Source organism: Podarcis tiliguerta (genome assembly GCF_965153285.1).
Source record: "Podarcis tiliguerta genome assembly, chromosome: 11".
NCBI lineage: Eukaryota > Metazoa > Chordata > Lepidosauria > Squamata > Lacertidae > Podarcis > Podarcis tiliguerta.
Window position 1 is genome coordinate 48,764,889 of NC_139544.1, and position 20,869 is coordinate 48,785,757.

A 20,869-nucleotide genomic window follows, 5' to 3' on the forward strand; every position below is an offset into this window, starting at 1 on the left:
ATGTATAGGATGAAAAATAAATTATGTTGGAAATGTAATGAAAAGGACGGAGATTTTTACCATATGTGGTGGACTTGTGATAAGGTGATTTTTTTTTTAAAATGGTCTATAATGAACTAAAAAAAGATGTTTAAATATAGCTTCCCAAAAAAACCAGAAACGTTTTTGCTTGGGTTGATGGGAGAAGATTACAAAAGTAGACCAAAGACTATTTACGTATGCCACCAATGCAGCAAGAATTTTGTTAGCTCGAAGGTTGAAATTACAAGAATTACCAACGATTGAGGAGTGGCAGATGAAGATGATGGACTATGCGGAGCTAGCCAAACTGACTGTGAGGATCCGGAACCAAAGCAACCAGAAATTCCAGAGAGATTGGAGTAAATTTATTGAATATTGAAGGGATCATTGCAAAAATAATGAAGACGCTAGCAGGACTGATAGGAACCCTGTAACACAATATAAAAATAGTATCTGACCATGGATAAATAGAAGGATTTGCTATGTATTGAAGGACAGAAACTGACAGTAGAAATGCATATGTAATTTATTAAGAAATTAGAAACCAGCTGAAGGGAGGGAGGGAAGTCATGAGCAAACGTTTCAGAATGGTTATTATAATGTTGTAATAGTTTATGTTTCTAAATGAAAATAAGAAAAATTATATTATAAAAAAAGAAAGAAAGGGGAGAGATTGGAAAATTTGAGATAAAGAGAAGACAGGATAGATGGAAAGACAACTAGAGAAGAAGAAACCTGGAGATGAGAAAAAGAGTTCAGCCCATGGAGTAGCTTTTATGGAAGCAAAAGCATGAAATGGCAAGACAAAGATTGTACATAAGGGCGGTGCTGCCAGAGATAAAGGACCGTATTTTAGATCCTGGAGGCAGATGGTTGTCTCCCACCCCCTCCCCCCGATCAAATATGGTATGATGGAAGGATGATTGCCAGTGGTGTATAAACAAGTAAACACTCATCATATGACTGTCTCTGTAGCATTTGTAGACCTGGGTAGTACTTCAAAAACTTGCAAATGTTGTTGGGCCAGAGATGAAAGGAGACAAACAGAACAAAGCAGCAGATTCTCTGGGCATTTTTTTAATGGAACAAATTCATAACACCGAAAGAGCAGCCTGATGGATCCGATCAATGGTCCATCTAGTCTAGCATCTTCTTCTTACAGTGGCCAACCAGATGCCTGTGGAAAACTTGCAAGCAGGACCTGAGAAGAAGAAGAAGAAGAGGAGGAGGAGGAAGAGGAATTTGGATTTGATATCCCGCTTTATCACTACCCTAAGGAGTCTCAAAGCGGCTAACAATCTCCTTTCCCTTCCTCCCTCACAACAAACACTCTGTGAGGTGAGTGAAGCTGAGAAACTTCAAAGAAGTGTAACTAGCCCAAGGTCACCCAGCAGCTGCATGTGGAGGAGCGGAGACGCAAACCCGGTTCACCAGATTACAAGACTAGCGCTCTTAACCACTACACCACACCACACAAGAGCATTCTCCCCTCCTGAGATTTCCAGCAACTGATGTTCAGAAACATGACAGCCTCCTACTATGTAGACAAGAGCATAGCCATCATGGCTAGTAGCCATTGATAGCTTTCTACTCTACGAGTTTTTCTCATCCTCTTTTGAAGCCTCCCAAGTTGGCACTAAATGCACAGATGATTTATTTAAAGCAGAAACACTGCAATAGCTTCTCTGAGTCCAAAGAGAAAATTAGACAATTCTGGCTTGCAAACGTTTTAGTCATCCTGTCCAAATGTTCCTCTAATCTGTCAAGGCGCTGGACAATGCAGGGTTGCTTCTGTGCAAACTTTTGTCTCCGTGCCAAAGGGCAACTGCAGCAAATGGCAGATTGAAGGACGTAGCCCTACCATTGGAACAAATAATAGGAGATGTACAAAAAAAGATCCCCCCTTCCTTTTTTAATCAACCTTACATGCACATATGTAGAGTTTCCAATACAAAACATAATAAGAGCTCAGAAATATTATTCCGCTCCCCCAGCAAGCTGAATGTTAGAAACCTCTGGATTTAATTTAAATTAATTCTGCTTTTAGGTGTTAATTGTTATCATTGCTCATCTTATGGGCTTTACAATTATCACACACTGCTTCAAATTCCAAATTGGGTGGCAAGTATGTACAGTATGTGCACATTTTAAAGAAATTAAAAATTAAAACACAGAGCATCAGTGCTGCAAGTTCAATGGAAGCAATAATAGTGCTTTGGTCAGACCACACCTGGAATACTGTGTCCAGTTCTGGGCACCACCATTTAAGAAGAATGTTGACAAGCTGGAACCTGTGCAAAGGAAGGTAACCAAGATGATCAAGGGTCTGGAAACCAAGCCTAATGAGGAATGTTTGAAGGAACTGGGTATGTTTAGCCTGGAAAAGAGGAGACTGAGAGGAGATATGATAGCCATCTTCAAATATCTCAAGGGCTGTCACACAGAAGAGGGAACAAGCTTGTTTTCTCCTGCTCCGGAGGATCGGACTCAAACCAATGGATTCAAGAAAGGAGATTCCAACAAAACATCAGGAAGAACTTTCTGATAGTAAGAGCTTTTTGACAGTTGGTCTCGAGGTGGTGGACTCTCATTTCATGGAGGTTGGATGGACATCTGTCACAGATGCTTTAGTTGAGATTCCCACATTGCAGGGGTTTGGACTAAACCCTTGGGGTCTCTTCCAACTCTACAATAAGAAGGAAAACGCACTTACCCACCTATGAATTGGCTGGTTGGAATGCAGCTAAAAATAACAGAGATATCTCTCAATAGCAGGCTTCCTCCAGGACGTGTTGTGACTGCCGTGCACATTTGTTAAATGTTGTATTTGGAGGTACCAAGTTGTTGTTTTGAAACATGAGATGGCAGCATTGTGGAACATAATGGCTACCCCCAGCTTAGAGCAGGACAGCAATTATGGTGTCCTGCTAAATTGGCCAAATTTCGAAGCACCCGTTCAGCATCTGCAAAGCTCCAATTAAAAAGTTCAGGGCTTCCTTGCTTCCTTGCCTGTTGTTTTTGCTGCTGAAATTGGAGTTTGGGCACACACAAAACACATCCAGCAATACATGCCCACCTGATGCAAGTCCACACCAACCTCTTGTCACTTGGCTCGTTCTGCAAGCTCTGAAAGGTTGCTGGGGTTGCAGTCTTGATGTTCCTCCCATTAGCTTTTGTGAAAGGGGCCCTTTTGAAAAGCACACCCTAAATTACCTGCAGCTACGGCGATTAAAGCTTTTAGAGACTTTGTTCCCTGTACATACAATAATGTGGGCGTGCAATTTATGGTGATTGGAGGGCCTTACAGGTGACAGTAAGAGAATATTCACTGGTTTTGCAAATCTTACTCCCAACCTGCCTGTTCACTGCTGAATGAAAGAAATAATTACTGAGCAAATTCAACTAAGGATGCTTGCATTTAGTACCTGGAACCTGGGTAGTTCTAAACAATCCAGGACAAAAAAAGTAGGGGAAAGCATTTGTTGTTCAGTGTGAGCCGCAAAACACTGGATGGATCGTGTTTTCAACACTTGGGTTTATTTTATATACATAGAAATTATTAATGAGTATGCCTCAGCAGCGTGCAGCTAGGAAATTTTATTTTATTTTTAAATCCAAACTTCTATCATTATCATGTAAATAATGCAATACATTTCAAAAAAAAAATTTAAAAATATATGGGTGGATGGGTGCCAATGGAAATATATTTCCATACATACACATGGATATGTATGTATAAAGAAAGAAGAAAAGAACATATATAATAAAATTCAGTAAGAAAATCTAATTAACACTGATATTGAATTAACATAAAAAGTGTAAATAAATTAATTAATGAAGAGATGACAAAAATGGAGGGGCGGGGGAGTATTTATCTGATCATTGGTCTGATCATTGACCTGCTTGTTGATCCCACCTTAATGATGTACAGTGGTACCTCGGGTTACATACGCTTCAGGTTACATACGCTTCAGGTTACAGACTCCGCTAACCCAGAAATAGTGGTTCAGGTTAAGAACTTTGCTTCAGGATGAGAACAGAAATCGTGCTCCGGCGGCACGGCGGCAGCAGGAGGCCCCATTAACTAAAGTGGTGCTTCAGGTTAAGAACAGTTCCAGGTTAAGAACGGACCTCCGGAATGAATTAAGTACTTAACCCGAGGTATCACTGTACAATGTTCCCAGTAATATCATAAAATTTTAGAGTTGGAAGGGACCCCAAGGGTAATCTAGTCTGACTAACGGCCAATGTACAATATTCAAGCAATATTCGTGGAAATAAAAATACAACCTGAAACCACTAAAACAACTATATAAAAATATACAAAAAGCAAATTAAACATGTGCCAGAATGAACCAGGACAAAAAAAATAATGACTCTTGAGGGTAAGCATTATAAATATGACATGGTACATTGTGCAAATGTGTTCATTTTGCAAATTGCAGACTATGTTCTGCCCTGTAACCTACCATTCTTTGCTTCTGGAAACTTCTTGGCACCTAAGCCTTTTAGTACATGGCCATGTTTAATGTGTGTGCATTTGTGTTGCATGTGCGTGTTGTAAAATGTACGTGGGGTGCGTGATCAGGAGTTTGGGGGTTATTTTCCTCGGCGACATATACAGACTCTACTGAATGGCAAGTAGACATCTTCCCGTTGTTATAGCAACCAATTAGTATGCATGCCTGTTTAGGAAATATGTGGATTTGAAAATTGGAGACTGGATTTCAAATTGGCCTTCTTTCTTGGTTTTGAAATCAGTTTCTTGCTTCAGTCGCTCCACCATGATGACCAAGAGTAGCTTACTCACCACTGAGTAGGCCAGATTTTCTGTATCTATTCTAGGACTCTGCATTACTTGAGGAATAAGGCTCTGTGATTCCAGTTCTCATTCATTGTCATCAGGCATCTCCTAATGCTATGGGGAGATATACAGGGCTCCAGTCTCCCCAAGTACAGCAAAGGCAACTATAGGACAGATGGCATTCCTGGCAGCACTGATTTTCATCCTAGGCTCAAGGCCAGATCCATTTTATATTATTTTTTTAAGGGAAGAAGCATTGGCTCTGTGGACATCCTTTTCGGGAAGGACTTGAGGGAAGTCAATTAAACGAAACAACACTTCTGAAATTGCGCACGAGACAGGCAGTGGGGTGTTGACAAAACTGCCAACAGTAATGTATTAATGGCGGCCGGACCTGGAGTCTCAAGTGCAAAATAAAGGAAAGTATACGCAGCAACTATAATTAAAATGAATACATGTGGTAAATTTTGCAGGAACAATGCCTGACTGAGAGCAGGCAGGAATCTCTTGCCCACGTGGCTTTTTGTCTGAATTGGCAAATGCATTATTTCAAAGCTTCTAAAGTCTTCTGCTGTCAATGAACTTTCCCCACACACATTAATGTTAATTGCAAGGGGTTTTGGAGGGTTATTCTTGTGGGGTAACCAGCCTCATATAACCAACATGCTTAGGCCCAATTAATGCATGAAGGGGTTAATACCATAGCGTAGGTTTCCTGCCAGGCTTCCTGCTATGTCACTTCCTCTTACCTTGGGAGGAAATAGCTAATCAAGCCTAATGCTTCCCCTCTCAGTCTACCTGAGAAACTCAGCGAGTGAAGAGGTCTGAGCTGATTGCTCTAGCTCAGCCACATGACTCTCACCGGCCAATAATCTAGGAACTTCTGCCATTTTGTAACAAAGCTGAGTTTTTCTGCTTCTGCACGTTTTCTGACTGATGTATCAAAAAGCACATTAATCTGAGCTTTGAAGATTTTGTAAGTAGTCCATTTTTTTAAATTTACCAAATGTGAGGTCTTTTCCTATGCTGGGGGAAGCGGGGAACCTTGGAAAGGCCTGTTTTAAAAGTTTAGCAGCCTATATGTCCATGCTTTACTTTGCTGCATTTTTTGTGACTTTAAATCTCTGCTGAGGTTCCCTCACCAAACAGTACTAGCCCCAAACTTGGATCTTGCCCATCCGGGAATTTCTCTCTCTCTCTCTCTCTCTCTCTCTCTCTCTGTGTGTGTGTGTGTGTACACACACACACACACACACACACACACTGCATCAACAATTCTAGGGCACACTTAAGCTCATTCAAGGTCTGTCAAGCCTACTTGTTACCCATGCAAACCACAAATGCCTCCATTTTCTCTGTGACTGCTCATTGTCAAAAACAGTACTGGAAATGTTTTTATGATTAGCCTCTGATTTGCCCAGAGGAACCCCTGACTACCTCCCAAGAAACCCCCAGTTCCTAAAAACAGGGTAGCCACCAATGGTCTTCCATCCACTGGTGAAAGGCATCCATTAAAGGAACAATTAGAAAAGTAATTTTTGATTATTCATCTTCTGCTGCAGCTGCCCCATGTTATGAATTCTGCTCCGGGGGCGGCAGCGGTTAACCCCTTAGATAGAATAAATATCAGGGGAGAGGGCTGAAGGCGAAAGAGGTGTTTTGGTTTTATGATAAAGATTGTCTTCTACAATAGACCATCACTTTCTGCACCTCCTAGTCTGGTCCAGGTGTTTTGGCAAGCTCAGGGTTGGAGGACTTCAAACTACCCCACCTCTTAGTGAAAAATACAGTGGTACTTCTGGTTACATACTTAATTCGTTCCAGTGGTCCGTTCTTAACCTGAAACTGTTCTTAACCTGAAGGACCACTTTAGCTAATGGAGCCTCCTACTGCCGCTGCGCCTCCGCTGCGCGATTTCTGTTCTCATCCTGAAGCAAAGTTCTTAACCTGAGGTATTATTTCTGGGTTAGCGGAGTCTGTAACCTGAAGCGTATGTAACCCGAAGTGCCTGTAACCTGAAGTGTCTGTAACCCAAGGTACCACTGTACCTCATCTTTCTCCTGCTTTGAAATCTGATCTCCTGATTTGTTTTTGTTCTGCCCAACTTCATGTTCAGTATGGATTCCTATTTCCTAAACATGTTTTTGAAGGCTATGGTAAACTTGTCATGTGAGCTAAGCTTCGTTGGATTCACAACTGTTTCTCTGGAAGCTTCTTGAGGGGGAAATGTGGTGAACCAGATATTGCACACACCACCACAGTTGGCCATCCATGAGATAGTGAGAGAAAAATGAATGGACGTTAGGGGTCATCCTCTCATGCTTTGAAGGCTAAGGGGATGTGTCTGTACCATATCTTTAAACCAGGCACCCCCAAACTCGGCCCTCCAGATGGTTCGGGACTACAATTCCCATCATCCCTGACCACTGGTCCTGTTAGCTAGGGATGATGGGAGTTGTAGTCCCAAAACATTTGGAGGGCCGAGTTTGGGGATGCCTGCTTTAAACTAAGCTGGTGTGGCCATGAGCATTGCCTTGATTTCACAGTGCCTGCCTGAAAACCATAGTGAAGCTGCTCCCAATATATTAGAGGTGGAAGAGAGAGAGAGAGAGAGAGATGCCTAGCTGAGAACTTTAAAACAGCTACAGCCTACAATATTGTCATAACAGATACAGTGGTACCTTGGGTTACAAACACCTCAGGTTACAAACACTTCGGGTTACAGACTCTGATAACCTGCAAGTAGTACCTCGGGTTAAGAATTTTACCTCAGGATGAGAACAGAAATTTCGCACCGGTAATGCGGCGGCAGTGGGAGGCCCCATTAGCTAAAATGGTACCTCAGGTTAAGAACGGACCTCCGGCACAAATTCAGTTCGTAACCCGAGGTACCACTGTAATAAGAAGGGTTGGAATGTGTTTGCTTTGGCAGAATTTCAGAATGAATGCACACCAATATTTTGATATCTATGCTGAGGACTGATTCACACAATACTGTATATATTTTGGGTGTATAGCTAAGATGTCTGAAACTAGGGACAAGGAAGCTGTAGTCCTGCAAATGTTAATGGGGTAACTGTGCCCCTGAAGGACCAGGTGCGCAGCCTGGGAGTCATTTTGGACTCACAGCTGTCCATGGAGGCACAGGTCAAATCTGTATCCAGGGCAGCTGTTTACCAGCTCCATCTGGTACGTAGGCTGAGACCCTATCTGCCTGCAGACTGTCTTGCCAGAGTGGTGCATGCTCTGGTTATCTCCCGCTTGGACTACTGCAATGCACTCTACGTGGGGCTACCTTTGAAGGTGACTCGGAAACTACAACTAATCCAGAATGCGGCAGCTAGACTGGTGACTGGGAGTGGCCGCCGAGACCATATAACACCGGTCTTGAAAGACCTACATTGGCTCCCAGTATGTTTCCGAGCACAATTCAAAGTGTTGCTGCTGACCTTTAAAGCCCTAAACGGCCTCGGTCCAGTATATCTGAAGGAGCGTCTCCACCCCCATCGTTCTGCCCGGACACTGAGGTCCAGCTCCGAGGGCCTTCTGGTGGTTCCCTCACTGCGAAAGGCCAAGTTACAGGAAACCAGGCAGAGGGCCTTCTCGGTAGTGGCGCCTGCCCTGTGGAACGCCCTCCCATCAGATGTCAAAGCGATAAACAACTACCTGACATTCAGAAGACATCTGAAGGTGGCTCTGTTCAGGGAAGTTTTTAATATGTGACATTTTAGTGTATTTTTCATCTTTGTTGGAAGCCGGCCAGAGTGGCTGGGGAAACCCAGCCAGATGGGCGGGGTACAAATAATAAATTATTACTATTATTATTATTATTATTATTATTATTATTACCGGACAACAACCCCCATGATTCCCAACCACTGGGCACAAGCCCCCCCCCCCCCGCTTTAAGCATACATCTGAAAAAGGAAAAACGAAAGACTACATGTCAGCAGTGTACACATTTATCATACAGGTACATGAATCACAGAGCTAACATTGGCTGCAAGTGCTGTTTAGGGTACGCTCAGTGGCAAACCTGGTTTTGCTGCTGCATAATGTGTGAAACACCCTGTTTTTACTTTCATCATGGATCACAAAGCAGAGCAGGGTGATGGATGCTTTGCAGGGAAGAAGTATTAACCTCTGACTCCCTTTCTGGCATAAGTTGTCTATGCATTGTGCTTCAAATACTTCACATTGATTTCAGTGAAATATACACACCTATGGAATATTTATATAGCAATTATGAACAAGGATCATGGTTGCTTTTCTGCCAAGCCCCACAACGACATGGCAATAATACCGCTCAGCATTTGACTAAATGATGACTTGTATACACAGCTGAGCTGTACACAGCTGAGCGCCAAAAATGGAATTATGCCTCCATTCTCAGGCTCATTTGTCAAACGTCAATGCAACAATGGAGCTCCTGTTCAAGACTGAAATAGCTATAACTATTAACTTGTTAATAAGTGAAATAAACACTTACAGTGTTGCTTTGGGGAGCGAAAATGAAAGAAAGACAGTTGTGTAGGCCGTTTGTTATAATGTAGGAATAAATGTACATAATCACTTGTGCTTGATCACTAAAATATCTCTCCATCCCATGAACACAAACATGAGTCATACACATCTCTGCAAAGCAACTGGGATCACAATGTGTACTTTTGGAAAAGCAGATCGTCTTATTTACTGCATGAGATTTTGGCACCGCAAAATATATTGCTCCAATAATTCTCTTCCTTTTCCTTCCCTCTGCTGAACCCGATGGCTTATCTAACAGTAGCTATTTAGTGTGATAATGGCGTTTGACAGATTGGATACAAACACCATTGTCACACTCCACAGCTCCAGCAGGAAAGAGGCACTGAGGAGTGGGGAGACGCGCAGCTCTAGATTTCTGAAATTATAACAACAGGTACCTACAATAAAACAAAGAAAGGGAATACGTTTAAAGAGGGGGACATGATAAATTCTGTAGGTAGAAATCATTTCCATTGTGAATGCAAGCTGTTTGGCTAACTAGACTGTCAACAGTTGATAAACCAACTGACTCCAAAATGTGGCTTGGCTGGAACCAATTTAGCCATGCTGAGCCCAGCCTAGTAACTCATGGTAAATGAAGAAGAAGGAGACTCTAGAATCCTGGTGAATACAGTAGGCTATCTAGCCCATTCACTTTCCCTAAAATATTTTTTAATGACATTTTAGTTGTAAACTAAAATAGCCACAGCTTACTCATTAAATCACAGCTATTGCTGAAGTCAGAGCAATAGAACTTACAATGGAAGAAACAACCAATCCTGCACTATAATTTCCCATTATATCAGCCTAACTATAACATATCATGCTTCAGAAACAGATAATCTTAGAATCATAGAATCATAGAGTTGGAAGAGACCACAAGGGCCATCGAGTCCAACCCCCTGCCAAGCAGGAAACACCATCAGAGCACTCCTGACATATGGTTGTCAAGCCTCTGCTTAAAGACCTCCAAAGAAGGAGACTCCACCACACTCCTTGGCAGCAAATTCCACTGTCGAACAGCTCTTACTGTTCTGACTGAGCAATAGAAAGAAAATGCTGCAGTGTGGACTGCTCTTGTCTTTCTTTTGCTCTAGATCAGGCTTCCTCAACCTCGCCCCTCCAGATGTTTTTTGGCCTACAACTCCCTTGATTCCTAGCTAGCAGGACCAGTGGTCAGGGATGATGGGAATTGTAGTCTCAAAACACCTGGAGGGCTGAGGTTGAGGAAGCCTGCTCTAGATCTCAAGCTGATTACCCAGGATTTATCCCCCTGGTTTAGATCCCACACATGTTGCTCATGTCCCTTAGGGCAACATCCACCCCTGCCCTCTCTCTTCCCTTTGATGGGTTGTTCTTTAATGAGAGATGTGGTGGGCTGAACCAGTGATACTTTGAAAGCACTTTGAAGAAAATATCCTTAAATTCCCAGCTCCTAAACAGCTGTAGGTTGAGTGTAGATTAAGGAGAGCACAAATCTCGCATGGGTATGAATGTCAAATACTGTTGTTGTTGTTGTTTTAAACTACCCAAATGAGTAGGTCAGCCTTTCTCAACCTTGAGTCCCCAGATGTTGTTGGACCACAACTCCCATCATCCCTAGGTAGCAGGACCAGTGGTCAGGGATGATGGGAGTTGTAGTCCAGCAACATGTAGGGACCCAAGGTTGAGAAAGGCTGTGGTAGGTAATGGGACAGATGCAGAATGCAGCCCGGAGGGCCTGTGGCTAAGCAAGATGAATCAGGTACTTTTCCGAATTATGTGACGCAGTTTTCCAACCATATAATGTCTTCGGAAATGGAAATATTAGATGAAAATGTGCCTAAAGATGCACCAGTTTGCAAAAAAAAAACCACAAAAAAAAGCATTAGGGAAAATGGCATCTATAAATGGGTATATTTGGAGAAAGGCAGAGGAAATTTCATCACAAACTGATATAGAAGTGTAGCAAACCAAAAGAAGAGAGAGAAATTAAAATAATCTGAAACTGACAGATATGTTCATACCTAATGGGACCTATCAGCCATTCAGGTGATGCGACTGGTGACCGTGACCCAATAGGACCTTACTGGTCACAGCAGCACACTATTAGCTGATTTAAAACCCTACATCGGGCACCAGCCTGATTTGAAGTCTTCCTTAGTTCAACACAGCGTGGCAGAAACGCAGTTGGCACTCAGACCTGGATTATTTCACATGCACCTCTGCCCTAAGCTGTGGCATTGAGTTGAGTATATTGCATCGTTTGTGGCATCACTCAGCTGGTGCAGCAAACTCCGAGGGCACCTGTTGCACCTGAAGTATATAGAATTTTGGCTCCATGATAGGGTACCCCTGTTCATTCCCTTGCCACCATTTTGGGGGATGGAGGGAAGAGGCAGGGCAAAATACTGTGCATTACCATGTTGCATACAAATATTATCTTTCATGTTACCTGGAAGAGAACTTGCTTCTTTCTCAAAGATAAAGGAACTGCTTGCTTGTTGAACTCTAGCGTCTTAATACCAAAGTGGGTTACGATCCATAAAATCACAGAAGCATTGTGGGGTTTCTCTTGACATGGCTTTGTGGAGAAGCCAAGCCTTGGTTCTTGACGCATGCTGTTGCAAATAGGAAAAGAACAGGAAGTTGGAAGGTTGGAGATAAGTATACCAGTGTCAGAGCTCCCCCGCCCTTTCTCCTTCACCCCCACCAGAATCGTGTTTCACGCTAATTTCAAAAGCCCCTTTGAAGAGAAAGAGAGAAAGATTTAACTAACCTGATTAAAGTGGCACTGTGGGTGTAAGGCTATTTTGTAAAAATGATTAGTTTTCAGAAGGAACAGGCATTTCATTTTCCTAAGTGCCCATTTTTTTGTTCCTTCCCTAATGAAGGAAAACAATAAAAAGAGAGGTGTCTGTCAACCTTCGAGAAATGAAATGGAAAAGCTTGTCAAGGTGAGAAATTTGTTGGGGAAAGTGAAAGCCAATTTTTCCTTAAGATACAGCAGGTTTGGCGTGCAGACTTCCATAGCGGGAAGGGGACAGCTTTTTCTGTTTTTTGTTGGAATGCTTCTGAAACAAAGATAATCGGGAACAGACACACGATTCTTTGCAATCTGGACAACCTTTGTGTTACAAACACCAGCAAGGGTTCAGCCCCAAATACACATTTTCCTCTTTGTGTAACTGGGCGGGGGGAACTTTTGCCAACTCACACCCAACATAGTATGTACTGGGGAAAAGTCAGAATCAAAGGTCTGGGGGTGAATCTGTAGTTTGAGGGTAGAGAGGAGATCCTTTGCAGAAGATCCTTTGGTAAATCTGCTTTAAAAAATAATGATCACATAGCTAATGACCTGGAGGGCCCCTGCCTGGGTTCAGTGGACAAATAGCCTGATCTGCTGCAAGGTGGCTTCTTCCTACGATCTGTTCTCCATGTATGTTGATAGCACTGGATGTAACTGACTGGGATGTGGACCCACTGAACTGCATCCAAAACTGGGGCCAGACATGATAGGGGCAGCCCCAGTCACATGCCTAGTGGGATCTGATGCTAATGTCAGAATGTGCACACAGCTGAGGGGAGCCAACAGAGTTGGCCCAAAGCATTGTGTTGCCTGAGAAGGACAAGATGGCACCCTTATTCCATTTATGGAACCAGAATAGACTGACTGTGGAATCTTACTTCAGCTCTGGGGATGGGGTAACTGAGGGCTAACTTAAGAGGGCACAGGGTAGGCTGCATGAGCGTCAACATCTCTCTGCTGCTCCCCCACGCCGTCAACATCTGCCACCTGAGTCAGCCTCCTCACTCCTGCCTAACAGTAGGGCTGGCCCTGAGAGCCTAACCATTCTGCTGCTTCCCCTTGCCACTATCTACCTCATATCACACATTTTTTCTCTCTGCTTGTAAGTACTGGAACCAGGCTGAGAGTAATGCACTTGCTGCAAAGGAAGAGAAGGGAGAGGGAACAATAAGTGTGGCTGTCTCCATCATGGCTAGTTTTAGCCCCAATGTTGACTTCCCCAGCTTGCTGTGTGGACAACCACACCACAGATGGTAAACATATTTATGTAAGTCACAGAAAGGCCGTTGCAGAGGCAGTATGAAGCAATGTCTGCTGAGGAGGCCTCAAGGGAGCGCGTGACACAGCCATCGCTACCAATGCGGCTGCAGGCAATGCATTCCTTGGAGGCCAAATCTGCTGCCCCTGTGGATCCTGCCACCCAAGGCAGTCGCCTCAGCTTGCCTCATGGGTGGGCAAGCCCTGGCTCTGCCTCCATAGCTGGAGGCAGTTGGATATCTGTTGTTGCCAACTGCAGGAATCCTGCTTGTGGTTTCCCACAGACACCTGGTTGGCTGGCCACTGTCAGAAGAGGGCGCTGGACTAGATGGGCCTTTGGCCTGATCCAGTAGGCTCTTATTATGTTCTTAAGAGGAAAAGCTTCCCTCTGGCCTTGTTCTCTGCTGCTCAGAGTTGCAGTCTAGAGAGCCAGGCCTTGCATTGTCTTACCCCTGCTAAGCTTTCTATATGTGAAGTCACCTAAATGTGCACCCATCCACAAACCTTCTATTTCATTAAGGGACTACAGTGGTACCGCGGGTTAAGTACTTAATTCGTTCCGGAGGTCCGTTCTTAACCTGAAACTGTTCTTAACCTGAAGCACCACTTTAGCTAATGGGGCCTCCAGCTGCTGCCGCGCCTCCGGAGCACGATTTCTGTTCTCATCCTGAGGTAAAGTTCTTAACCTGAGGTACTATTTCTGGGTTAGCGGAGTCTGTAACCTGAAGCGTCTGTAACCTGAAGCATATGTAACCTGAGGTACCACTGTATTGTTGTCATGCAAATTGGTGCTTTTCAAACTATGAAGTGGCAGGTTGGCAATTTCCCAGCCCCAATGTGCCAGGGACAGGTACCATATGTGGTCCTTGAAACATCCCACCCAACCTGGGTTATGATGGAATCCCCACAGTCCAGCAGCCAATGGCTCATGGAGAGGCACCTGTCTGTGAACCACCACTTTGAGTAGCACTGGGGTAAATCATGGTTCACCTTATGAAATAACAATTATTGTTGTAATGACTTAAAAAAAATAAATGAGGCATTGTGCAGAATATATTAAAATACAGGCCCAGCCCAATGGGCTTGCAACCTAATTTATACAGAAATAAAATTTAAAAAGAAAAGAAAACTAAGAATTGGAAGAGAAGGCATATTATCTCACAGGAAATAGAACCATAGAATTGGAAGGGACACTAAGAGTCATCTAGTTCAACCCCCACAATGCAAGAATCTAAACATGCAGTCCCCCATCCAACTTGATGGGACCCTGCTTAGCTTTGCAAATGTGTGAGCAGTTTTACTGCTGAACCACCAGCAGCATGCCTTATACAGAACCAGCGGCTCTCCTGGGTTTTAGGGAGGGTTCTCTTCCAGCCCTACATGCAGATGTTGGGGATCAAATTTGGGAACTTCTACAAGCAGATGCTTCACCACTGAGCTACAGCTCTGCCCTTTACACACAAACACACACACACACAATAGCTGAAATAAATTAGTCTTGAGGCATTTTTTTTTTTAAGTGGAAGATAAGCGGTTTGATGAATATCAGTGAGTATAAAGAGTTGCACAGGAAAGGATAAAGGATAGGAAAAGGTCAAGGGCATGGAACAGAAGAAAAGGTTTAACTAGCTATAACTAGCGACAATGAACCAGAGGAATGCACAGGCAGAAGGGGCAATTATAGTGGGACCAGAGATGAGAGATAAACTGGAGAATAAATACAGCTGAACGGAAAGGACAATATAAAACCTGACATCCTAAAAGGAAAAGGTAAAGAGTGAAGTGGGATCAAAATTAGAGCAACATGACTGAATTTAGACATGTGCCTCTCCTCCAGGTGTGAAAGGCAACCCAGGGCAGAGACACATTAGATTTCATGTTAAATCCCCATGGGATAGCGAGGCTTTCTGGGTATCTGGTGTGGCCTGAAACTTACTCCAGAATCCCCATCAAGTGATATGGAGGTTCTGCAGAAGCAATTTCTTAACAGCCAAATCTAAGCGAAAATATATTTTCCCAGAGATTTTCCTAAGGCCTCATCTGCAGCATACATTTAAAGCAGTATCATACCACTTTAAACAGTCCTGGCTTCCCCCAAAGAATCCTGGGAACTGTAGTCTGCTAAGGGTGAACTGTAGTCTGATAAGGGTCCGTATAGTTAAAGCTATGGTTTCCCCAGTAGTGATGTATGGAAGTGACAGCTGGACCATAAAGAAGGCTGATCGCCGAAGAAGTGATGCTTTTGAATTATGGTGCTGGAGGAGACTTGAGAGTCCCATGGACTGCAAGAAGATCAAACCTATCCATTCTGAAGGAATTCAGCCCTGAATGCTCACTGGAAGGACAGATCCTGAAGCTGAGGCTCCAATACTTTGGCCACCTCATGAGAGAAGACTCCCTGGAAAAGACCCTGATGTTGGGAAAGATGGAGGGCACAAGGAGAAGGGGACGACGGAAGACGAGATGGTGGGACAGTGTTCTCGAAGCTACCAGCATGAGTTTGACCAAATTGCAGGAGGCAGTGGAAGACAGGAGTGCCTGGCATGCTCTGGTCCATGGGGTCACGAAGAGTCGGACTCTACTAAATGACTAAACAACAACAACAAGGGTGATTTGGTTGTTAGGAGGCCCGTATTCCATGAACAGAGCTACAATTCTCAAGAGTGCTTTAACAAGCAATCTCTCTTCTCGGGGAACTCTGATGAGGCCTGAGAAGTAAATGATTGGAAACCATTGCAAAGAGGCCATTCAGCATTTTCACAGGAAAGCACTGTTGTCAAGTGAGCTAGAGTAGAGCTCCAGTTTGCACCAGTAAACAACACTCACACTGGGAAAACACAGTCCCTGTAAATCTGGTAAAAGTGGGAGGTATGAAAGATTGAGTTATCTTGAGGGCCAAACTAAACGTTCGCTTAAATGTACAGGATGCATTTAATTTTATTTCTTTGTTTAATGCATTTATACCCTGCTTTTCACTGTAAAAATTCCTTGGTAGCACGAAGAAAGCTGTTTTGCCAGTGAAAATATTTTTGCTTGTGCAATGGAACGTTTCCCCACTCTCCTCCTCCAGGCACCCTAAATCTGTTTCCCTCAACCCTCCGGAGTAGATCCGGATAGAGTTCAGTTCACGCACAGAGGCAGAAGAGGAAAGTCCCACTGTGGAAGTGGAAATCCTTGCTTGGTGACGGGATACATTAACAGGATACTGTACTATGGGAAGAATTCAATGCAGCGCTAAGGAGATTGCTCTATCGGTGCAAGAATTTCTGCTTGCCTGATAGAATTAGCTCACCTCTCCTCCAGATGCATGCTATTCTAGGGTTCTCCCCCAACCCAATTTGGAGGGATACAGAGAAAAGAGGGGTGGGGGAAGCCCAATTGCACTAGCAGAAATCCTTGCACGGGCTTCTGCTACTGCGACTGATTAGCTGAGTCTGACCCTAAATGTCTCAAAGTACTTTGTATGGGTAGATGTATAGATGATGGTGGTGGTGGTGATGGTGATGATGATTCTTAGTCAGTGAGCGAGTAATGGTAGCTTGCATTCCCACCCACCACCCACCTTGACTGGATTGCCCCCACTCCTAGTCCACACAGATAGGAAGCAGCCTTAGAAAAAGCCCCATTAGCACCAATGGAGACTCCCTTCCAAGGTTCCTAGTCATGTTGTGTGTGGTGTGTGTGATAGAACTACTCTCCAGTCCACTCATGGTAGAGTGAAGAGATGGGTCTCCACTTCGCACATGTAAGAATCACCCCTCTGCACCTATAAGCAATTGAACATGAACGAGAAAAAATCGGCAAACGTCTAGTTTGAGAGGTGAAAAAATGGACCAGCAATGTCGCAAGCCTAGTTGGGAAGGGGGGGGGGTGAGGGAGAGCTCAACTTCCACCCTCCCCACAGCGTTATCAAGGACTCGTCATAGTATAGCAATTACTCGGAAGGAAACAGAAAACGAACAGCAGAGAAATATTGGTTCCTAGGGTTTGTCATTCTTTCCAAACCTCATGGTTATTAGACGTGGAGGTGACAAGACGGCTGCTTGCTAGCAGAAGGGAGGAGAGGGCTGCTGAGGCCTGCTGGTAGCCCCATGGCAACGAATGCCCCCTACGTCCCCTGGCATCCCCTTTGGTGGATTTCATGGTTGAAGGATGGCGTGGGAGCGACGTGAAAGCAATTGCTGAAAACCGGCAAAGGAAAATATCAGCGAGGAACAATTGCGTAGCTGACTGCGCTCCACGCAGGGGAAAGGATTTGAAGAAAGCTGTTGTCGTTTATATAAATCTAATATACTCCCTGATCAAAACCCAATCGTGCTTATTATTAGCATCATTATTTTGTCAATTTTCAACTAGCTTTTGTTCTCAGGGCTCACTGGAGCTAATAGCAGGAATGCTTCCTCTCCAAAAACTGCACATTCAGAGTTAGTTAAAATATTAAAATTTGGCAGCAAGCTTGATGGGGTGGGGGGGTTACTGCAAACTCACAAAGCGCCCTGCCTTCTCGTCTGTCTGCTGAGAAAACAGCAACTTGCGGTTTTGCATCTTGCGGGTGAAGAGCTGTGATTCTGGGTAACAGCTCTGATGTTAACATGGCCCATGCAACTGGGCCACTGGCTTTAGCTGTCTTTCTTCCTCAAGTCAGCATCACAACACTGTTTATGGGAGGAAAGCTTTGAAAAGTATTTGAGGCTATGATCGCGGTTGCTGCTAATGGCGCGTACCTCTCGGTACCAATTATCTACCCATCAGTTTGAACCCCTCATTCCTTTTTAATGAAACGTGCGAAAGAGATTTCACTTACCGTCCTGTGAGATTGCAGCATGATCTTATTTTTGTCTTGTGCTTTAAAGCTCCTTTGCTTTTGCTTTTCTCTCAAATGCTGAACGCTGTTGTTCTGTCTATACTAGAAGAAGGCATTCAGAGCATCTGTTCCCCAAACTGGCTCCCCCTTGGCCTTTATGGGATCCGGAGTTTTTAAGTAAACAACCCGGCCTGATAAGCCACATTAAAATATTGATCCATGTGGGACGGCTTTCGCTCCTCTGCATGGCTGAGGGTGGTTTGCTTGGATGTAGTAAGCTGGGGGCGGGGGGCGGGAAGGGGGGGATAACTATAAGTTATTTATCCTTTTTGCTTGGGACAGAGTTGTAGTGAGAAAGCGGAACTGGGGGCTAAGAGAAGGGAATTGTTAGATTATGCCAGACCTACTGAAAAAAGGTTAGAGTATTCTGAAGGTTAGAGTATTTGGAATTCTCTTTCTGTGTTGGTTGTTTAATAATAATATAATAATAATTTATTATTTATACCCCGCCCATCTGGCTGAGTTTCGCAGCCACTCTGGGCGGCTTCCAATCAAATGTTAAAAACAATACAGATTTTGAATATTTCAAAATCTGGACAAAAAAACACCTAAATAAAATACAGTACAGGAAAAAGAAAGAAAAAGGGTTAGAGTATCTCATTGCAACCACATACAAGGCAGGGATAATCCCAAAGGCCTTGTTCTGTAACACAGCAGATAAGACAGTAAAACTGTTTTCTGGGCCACACCAGTTAGACTGCAGGTAGGGGCAGTGGCGTAGCGTGGGGGGTGCAGGGGGGGCCCGGCCGCACCAGGCGCAACATCTGGGGGTTAGGGTTAGGGGGCGCAAATCCATGGGTTAGGGGGTGCAAATTACTTGCCTTGCCCCGGGTGCTGACAACCCACGCTACGCCACTGGGTAGGGGCAAATATGACTGAAAACTCCATATAAAAAACCTCTCCATATAGTAAGCAAGCACATAGGGGAAAGAGTTATTGTAAATAACTAATTTACTAAATGTGCTTGGAGTGCTATGTACAGTGAGCTTCCATTTGAGCCTTCACCTACAGATAGAAGTCTTTTCCATCCCAAGGGCTGTTTGTGAGGACCAGGCTCAAATTCCCGTTTCATGGTTGGAATGGGATGTGCAGCCCAAACTTAGGCACCTTTGCTTGAGAACACACCCTACTGAGTCAAATGGGACTTCCTTCAAATGCGATATAGCTCTGCAGTCAGTGGCTGGCATTAAAATAGTGCCAGAGTCAATTCTAGCGCTACACAGAGTAGTGGTCAAGATTGACTAGGGTTTATGAATTTCAATGTTATTTGAGTTCTTTGTTACTCAGAAAAGATAACGCACTGTAGCAAACCCTGAGATCTACAGATGAAGGGCAGTATAGAAATTTAATAAATAATAATTTCATTACTGTGGGTTATGTTCATCTAAACAAGCAGGCTTTGATGAAAGGGCTGGTGCCGTGCTGTTTATATTGTAATTATCTGTATGTTTTAAGCAGATTTTATATATGTATATAGTTTTAATTCTATTCATATTTGAGTGTTTTTAATGATTTTTTTTCCTGTGTCTTTAGCATTCATAGGGCAGCTTATTATTGGTTTCCTGACAATTGTCTTATTTGCAAACAGATTATTTTTTCCTGGAAGGAAAATACACAGAGATGAGTGCTAAGCTTGTTGTCTAGTCTGCTGTATTTTCAGACGTGGCCTTTATGTCCCATGAAAGCACACATACAATGCAGAAATTAACAGATAGGGAAACACCAGGAAAGCAGAATAATCTCTCATGTGAATGCAGCCTAACAGAGTTATGCAGCCAAATAGATTTGAAACAGTTTGGGAACTGAGAGCAAAGAACAAAAACAGCAGAGAAGCAACAACAGACCAGGGGAAGAAGAGATGTTGAGCGGCATCAATATAATACAAATATTGTACAGTGGTACCTCGGGTTAAGATCTTAATTCGTTCTGGAGGTCCGTTCTTAACCTGAAACTGTTCTTAACCTGAGGTACCACTTTAGCTAATGGGCCCTGCCGTGCCACTGTTCTTCTGTTCTTATCCTGAAGCAAAGTTCTTAACCCGAGGTACTATTTCTGGGTTAGCGGAGTCTGTAACCTGAAGCATCTGTAACCCGAGGTACCACTGTATGGCTTTTTTCTTCGCAATAGCTTGTTCACCGGCAACAAATGTTCTACTTTTGAAGCAGAATTTAAACCAGGGGTTTATTTGGAGTGGATACATCCCTAACTTACACTTACCCTCGTTTGGGTGATTTGTCTCTGGTGATCTTTTTGTTCTGTGCCCTTTATTTTCCTTGTTAATAATTTCCCTGTGTGAGTTCACAGTGTTACAGCATCTCGCCTTTGGTCGCTTGCCCACCTTGTTGCTACAGATGAGACTTTTGAAGACTTGTGCAATGAAAATTTTGCAAAGGGTATGGATTTCCCACATCGCATGCAGCTGCCAACCCGAAATTTAGGGTTGCAAAAGTCATGTGTTCCCAGCTTGACCCAGTTCTTTGGAAGGTCATGCCAAGTAATTTTGAAACAATAGTCCAGATTCCATGAATTCACTTGCCTGCTTGCCAGCAGCCACTACCTCTCAGTCGTCTGGCCAATGCTTGGACTCACATGTGAATGCACATCATAGAAT

General features: G+C 43.7%; 1 long non-coding RNA gene across 2 annotated transcripts; it reads right to left on the reverse strand.

Annotated features, from left to right (window-relative positions):
* Window positions 1-1,790: 1,790 nt before the first annotated feature.
* LOC310659578 lies at window positions 1,791-18,329 on the reverse strand. 2 transcript variants are annotated; one of them, XR_014502819.1, is made up of 3 exons: window positions 18,199-18,320; window positions 11,784-11,949; window positions 1,791-1,878 (listed from the first exon to the last, which is right to left on the reverse strand). It is a non-coding gene; the product is annotated as an uncharacterized lncRNA (long non-coding RNA). The 2 variants fall into 2 exon arrangements; XR_014502820.1 differs by lacking the exon at window positions 1,791-1,878 and adding an exon at window positions 8,772-9,747 and having other exon boundaries at window positions 18,199-18,329.
* Between the last annotated feature and the right edge of the window lie 2,540 nt (window positions 18,330-20,869).